Source organism: Alligator sinensis, unplaced genomic scaffold (assembly GCF_000455745.1).
Source record: "Alligator sinensis unplaced genomic scaffold, ASM45574v1 scaffold60_1, whole genome shotgun sequence".
Taxonomy (NCBI): domain Eukaryota; kingdom Metazoa; phylum Chordata; order Crocodylia; family Alligatoridae; genus Alligator; species Alligator sinensis.
In genome coordinates, this window is record NW_005841858.1 from 364,687 (window position 1) to 372,050 (window position 7,364).

Sequence of the window (7,364 nt, forward strand, 5' to 3'; positions counted from 1 at the left end):
CTACACCATGCAATAGTATTATACATTAGGGCTGTGTGAAGGTTTGGTCACTGATTCGATTTGGCAGAGATTCGGCCTGATTCGGCATCTGAATCTCCAAATCTGAATTGAATCAAATCGGAAGCCTCTGAATCGATTTGGACAGATTCGATGATTCGGACGTAGACACAGCTTTAAATGTTTTTTCTACATACCTCCAGATACCGGGAGGCTCGTGAATGCTGAGATAGTGGGGCAGATGGAGTGTCCCACAGAAGCACGAGGGACTCCCCAACATGCTCGGCAGAAGACCCAGAAGTGGACCAGAAGCACGTCCAGTCCATTTCCGGGTCTGCTGGGGAGTGCACAAGGGACCCCCCCGCCCAATGCCCCCTAGTTTGGCGACAGGTGCCTATTGGGTTGGGGGGGGCACCTGGGGTTCCCTTGTGGCCAATTGCTGAGCCAGGGGATGTAAGAAGGGTCTCCCACACACTCGGCGGTGGACCTAGAAGTGAATTGGTAGTACTTCCGGTCTGCTTCCGGGTTCACTGCAAAGCACACAGTGCTCCTGTGGGAGCACTGCCAAGCACACTGCTGAGCCCCTCTGTGCTACTGTGGGACACTCCATCTGCCCCACCATTGAAACATTCACGAGCCATGCCTGGTACCTCACGGTATGTAGAAAAACATTTAAAGCTGTGTCTATGGCCAAATCACTGATTCTCCCAATCAGCATCAAATCTTCAGATTCAGCTGAATCGAATCCAAATCAACAAATTGAATCACTGTCCTGATTCGGCCCAAACCTGAATCCAAATCGAATATGGCCCATTTCGCACACCCCTATTATGCATGCATGCGCAAATCTATGTGTGTATGCGTGCATGTGTGTGTGAGTGCATGTGTGGACACATGCACACACAATATCTGGGCCCTCCCAAAGTAAAATTATTATAATTCAAAATTGCACATAAGCATATGCTTAAATGCTGTCCTGAACAGAAATAGACTTAGCAAGAGTTATTTAAAAACTTTCCTGAGCAGGGCCTTATGCTAATGAGCACTACTAATATCAGTATGTTTCTATGAGTATTGTTGTGTGTTCCTAACTTACTACATGGTTATGAAAATCTGTATGAATAAACTGATGACTAGCAGTCAGGAGACTTTAGTTTCTTCCTGCGTTTGACACAAACTCATTGGGTATATCTACATTGCCTCTGGACTGCTCAGGGGAATGCTGCAGTGAAGCACAGCATGTACTCTGAATGCTCTACACTCCAAAATAGATATAACTAGGTGCTATACAACAACACTGGGTGTGGGCCAGTAAATTTGCCATCCCAGGCATACTTATTCCTGTGTGCCTAGCTGCTTCCCAGGTAGCTTCATTATATCCACTGGGGAGTGGGGTAGTGTGTCCAGAATGGTCTTTCAGCAGTGTAGGTATGCCTACTGTGTACCATGGTATGAGTAAATTAGCCCTAGTTGCATCAATCTAACTGTACTGCTATAGTTAAAGAAGAATCTCTACATTGAACATAGCCATGCTGATGTAAAGTTGCTTATACTGACATTACTTAGATTCCTGTATGGGAAGAGAAATAAGCTATATTTATAATAAATAAAAATAAAGGCATGCATGTGAAATGTGTAATCTACTTTTATATAAATTGACCAGTACAACTGGGTCCATATAAGAAATGGGACTGATATAACTACTTCATCAAGAAATTATATTAACTGAAATAGTTTATCTGCATGACAGCTTTGTTTAGTTCAGGTTTAAGGCCCAAATTTTTCAAAAAATATGTACAAGCAATCAATGCCTAATCTAACAGAGGCCCTTATTTAATGGCCTAAACAATTAAAAATCAATTTGGCTTAGGCACCCAAAGCAACTTAAACTAAACTGGAAAAAAATTTTTTTATTTTAGAGTAGGAGGATCTACTTTGGGAAAGTTATATTAGTATACAGTTATCCATAGTGGTAAAATTACACTGGTAAACTCTCTCTCTCTCTCTCTTTCTCTCTCTCCTCTTTTTCCTCAAAGGCATTGCAGTAGGAAATAGCTGCATAATTACTTTGAGCCTAAAAGGTTCTTTAAAAAAAAAAAAAGTTAAGAACCACTGATCTAGGCCTTAAGTATTACTAATTCCATGAGTGAGGGAAAAATCATCCCTGATTGATATAGTTGTCCTGGGAAAACCCTAGCATAGGCAGAATTATATCCCCTAAAAATGTCCTTATGTTTCTATAGTTTATGTTGTTTGGAGAACTAGCCTAAGGTGCATCCCCATGGGGGGAGGTAAAAGGCTGCCAGTAGATCTCAAATGGTATAATTATACTGATAAAACACTTCTGCAGCATAGCTGAGCCATAGACCTTTTTCTTTGGAACATAGGACTGGAACTAATTTCTAGGGTCATTGAGTCAGTCTCCGGCATGTTGTGATTATACAACCAGAACAAGGCAATGTAGCAACTCATTTAATCCCATGCAACCTCTGCCAATCACAAGAGTTAGTACTCAATTTTTAAATACCCCTAGGTGCCTAATTCTCACGATTAGGCATTTAAATACCCTAACATTTTAGTTTTTAGTCCCTACATCAACCACATAACACATTGAACTCTATAAATCAGTTTTGATTTGAGTTGTGGTAAGCAGTTTTTTGATTGATGAGAGGTAGGTATGGGATGTTCCCGCTTCCTATAACCATCCTCTATAGAAAAAGAAATAACATCAAATTATTAGAGAGCACTTCCTTTACAGTACATACTAGAGGCCACAAGGAGCATCCCAGTGACACAAGTTGCTTGCCTCCCTACACTACAAAATAATGATAAGAATGAAGACATTTAGGTTATTGGAGGAAGGGCAGTTTCCCAGGATACTCTTAATTAAATAGACTCAAGTTTGCACCACAATTCTACCCTTGCTATTGCATTATCAATTTTAAAGCCAAACTGGATTTAAGAGAAGTTGAAAGGGTGACCTTTAGCAGAGAGTAGTAGCTAGCCATGTTAGTAGGAAGTCAAGTAGAAGGCACAGTAGATTTGCACCTTATAGACGAACCAAAGTAGGCAGACATATACCTGAAGCTTACCTCACCAGAGGCTGTAAAAGAATGTGAACAAAGCTTGTTCTACACATGCACAGACACATGTACATGCACTTGGGTTAGTCTATAAGGTATCTTGCCTTCTTGTCTGTCCTTTAAACAGAAAGCATACTACAGTCTTACCTCTGAAAGCTTCAGGTGCAAAAGTGCTTGTTGCAGTGCTTTTAAAATCACCCAGTGTCTTGGACTAGATAGTAATAGATTCAATTCATAGCATTAAAGCAGATAAATCCCCTAATAAGAGTGTTTTGAGTAATACAGGATGCCATTGGCACATAGGTACTAAATAATAAAATTAATGATGCTGTAATTAGTGATTAGACTTTGACGTTAAGAGCTCATTGAACTTAATAGTGTTGGATAGGGATACCATCTAGGGTTTGTGGCTTCATTGGAGGTGTTCCAATATATTGGTACATTCTTTCACTGGAGGTATTCCCTCCCATAACTTAACATGTATTCATTTTGCAAATGCACATAGAGATCCTTAGAGGGTTTATACCCCTATCTGAGGAACCTATCTGCATCTGATGAAGTAGGCTGTTACCTATGAAGGCTCATATCTCTTTGAACCAGTTAGCCTCTATGGGCACCTATACATGTGCAGACAGTCTGCTCTGATGACTTATAATTACAGCACTGGAGCAGACTCGATTAATTGAACATGTGGACTCCAGCATCATGTGTATCAGTGTCCCCATGCTGAAACATGGCAGTGGGGGTGCTTTAACTAAAACTGGTTCGATGAAATTTAAAGTGCCACTGCTGCCATTGTTCAGCGCAGGGATGCTAATACACATAACACTCCTGGTGCTTTAATTAAAATGACTCTTGGAGGCATTCTAATTAAAGCACCCCCTTGCCTCCTGGAGCACATCTATAAATTCCCTAAAGTTTTACCCTTCTCTGCCATCTACTTAGCTTTGTAAATATCCGCAGTTATGCAAAGTTCCCAATACTCAGAAGTGCAAGAAGCTCCTGCTCTCCAGCAGCCACCTCTCCAGCAGCCATGTGCCTTTGCCTCCCTACAGGAGCTCAGAATCCAAAACTCTACACACATTCTACCCGCTGGCATTAATTCACTGAGAGGCTTACATGGTAATTCTGGAGTGGATTGTAGCCATGAGGATCTAGCAAATATGTCAGAGGCAAGAATTTTTGTGGGTGATATTGGACTAACCACATGGTTGGGGTAGACTTTGCCTTCCATTCAAAAGCTTGTCTTTCTTAGAGGCTGAGATTCTAACATTGCTTGTGGGTTTTTTGCACTACTGTAGCTATACTGATGTAACTGTACTGTTAAGAACCCCACTGTACATACCTAACACCAGTATAAAAAGTGGCATACCAGGGAGGTTTTTTTGGCTTCTGGTTCATAACAAAAGTCTAGTTGCTCTATTTGGTTGGTGTAGACATGGCTTTAGCTGTCACTTTTCATTTTCCTGGTCTGTCCTTCACAAAGGCCACTGCAGAACAGGATTGAGCTCATCAAGTATATCCTCACAAAACTGAGATTATGGCTCATTCTAGGCTTTTAGCCAGTAGCATAAGCAAGGGGTAAAGGGTGACCAGAGCAGCAGCCGACTTGGAGGGATGCCCAAAAATAGCTGCCATGGTAGTTACTGGCTGGCTGGCCACCACCACCCCAGACACATTTGCTGCCTCAAGCACAGAACTGCTCTGTTACGCCTCTGCTTGCAGCCTTTTTAATTGCTGTGCTTAGAGATGAATTACACAGGGCTTCTGCTGAAACAGCTGAATTTGGCCAGTCAGAACTGAAAATGCCAAACCATTCCAGAACACTGTTCCAAAGTGATTTTAAGTCAATGTATGTGTGTCTGAAATGTCTGATTTTAGAGTTTGTTTTTTCTGGTCAGCAAGAGCTGTGTTGAAAGAAGGTGATGTAGCTAGAAGAGAAAGGACCTATATGCTATAATTAATTTAATAAAGATTGGTCAGTACATACAAAGCAAAGATTGGAAGAGGCTAAAATAACTAATGACGTTTTCTTAAAAGGAATGTCTGATTGACAGAAGTACAAAGGAATGACTTCTACAAACAATGGCAAATAGCCAGTGATTCTTTGTGACTCAGCTGCAGCCAGAGTGAATTGCTGTTAACAAGCAACAAAATGTAAATAATCTCAACATGTGGCAGTTGTCACATTTTGGGCATAAATGACCGATTAATTCAAACTTTAGATGGTCGGGGGTAAAAAACAAGAGTTGAAGGTGCTAATGGATTTAAAACTCAAATATTTTAAAAGTCTGCTTGTTTTTATCTAACATGTGAATTAATGCCAGTGGGTAGAATGTGTGTACAGTTTTGGATTCTGAGCCCCTGTAGGGAGGCAAAGGCACATGGCTGCCTTTGCTGACAGAGACAGGTGACTGCTGGAGAGCAGGAGCTTCTTGCTACTTCTGAGTATTGGGAACTTTGCATAACTGCGGATATTTACACTTTAAACTCCTGCTTGAACTTGGCCTCCAGTCCCCAGGGTGCCCCCAGATTCACTCCAGAGGTATCCTTCAGGCAGCTGGGAAAGGGAAGTCTCCAACTAGACTTAACTCCTGTTCAGTTTCCTTGCCTGGCTGGGGTAGGAAACATTTCAAATCAATGAAAAGAAGAATCTAGGAGTCCACTTAGGGGCTTGGAGGCCAAGAGTCTACTTCAGGGACTCCTGGTCACCATCCTGGGGAAGGGTTTTGCAGTCCTTGCTCCTGAGCATACTGTCTGGAACAGCAAATTGTAAAGATAGGCTTTCATCTAGGGTTATGGCAAGGGAGCCATGGCTGCTCCTGATGAAGGGTGACAAAGGTCATTTCGGTCTGTGTTCAGGATGCAGGTAAAAGTCCTAGTTGACATTCTCTTGAGATCCTCATTCTCCCAAGTAAGGAAGCCTCTTCTAGTTGTTCCTGTTTCCATTGCAAGGTCAATGGAGAGACTCTTCCACAACTGTTGTTGCAGCTGTCACTGCTTCCAGGCAATGGGGTGAGGTACCAAAGGTGCTGAGCTATCATCCCTTTTGAGTGCTTGACCACTGCTTGTGGAAGGATGAGGGGCTTTCTACTATAGGGCTCTTGCTACAGGCTGAAAAGGGGAGTCCTGACATTCATCAGAACAAAGGGCCTGTGAGGGGATAAAGCCCTTCCAACCAGTGTAGCCTTTTGATCCTTTCAACCTGTATTAAGGGATAAGGGGAACCCAGATCAATGGAAGAGAACAAGCAGTGGGGAAGATTCAGCCCTTGCAATTACTGTTGTGGGGGGGCTGGCAGGGTGAAGAGATGACTTCCAGGGCACCCCCCACATTTGCTTTATACTCTCCCTCTGCTCCCCTCTCTGCAGCACATCATTACTGGTGGAACTCAGGTTCACATAATGTGCTCTCCACTCTGGCAGAGAAGGGGATGGGGCAACGAGAGAGAGAGAATGGGAATGCAGAAGGGAAAATGAATGACTGAGGAGATGGCGAACACTACCCGAATACAGAAGGACTGGACAGTGGTCAGAAAAGAAAAAGTGAGAACATTGGTTGCAAGCTGGAGCATGGCTGGTACTCTTCAGAGCTGGAGGTGGGGGAAATCATCCCTGTTCTTCAGGAAGCAAGTGTAGCTCCACAGGGGGGAGCTCCCAGCACCACCCTGCCCTAGAGGCCTCCAGTGACAGGGAGGCCTTCCCTGCCACCACTGGATCCCTGTTTTCCTGGGCGAGGTCAGAAAGGAATCTTTTCTTGGGGTGCGAGGAAAGCCGTGTTGATTTGGCCTGGAGGGGAGGGCTGAACCTTCTTGCTTCCTGGCTGGGTTCCAGCCTGCCCGACCACATATTTTTTTCCCCAAAATATTTATTTTTATACAATTCGACCGCCACCACTCTGCCAAGTGCCCCTATGGTTCACTCAGTAGCTCAAAGCACACGATACCCCCCTTACACAGTTCGCACTGCACAACAGCGTGCCCACACACCCGTCCCCACCCCCTACCCCCCTTCCGAGGGCCGCCTCCTGAGAAAGTCTATGCCAAACCCCTCTCCACCAGATGAAGTCTGCCACTTCTTTCCCGCTGTCCTCCTCTGTCTTCCTGTAGCACCAGGACATTTCACTTAGTCTCAGATTAATAGTCGTCAACTGTGGGGGGGCCCAGCGTGTTTACGAGCCTGGCTTTCCACAGCGCAGACCCGATAGCCAGCCTGCCCACAGGGAACAAAGCCCCGGGGGCCTCCGCGCCGCGCTGTGCACTCAGTCCTGTTGTGGCTGCAGCCA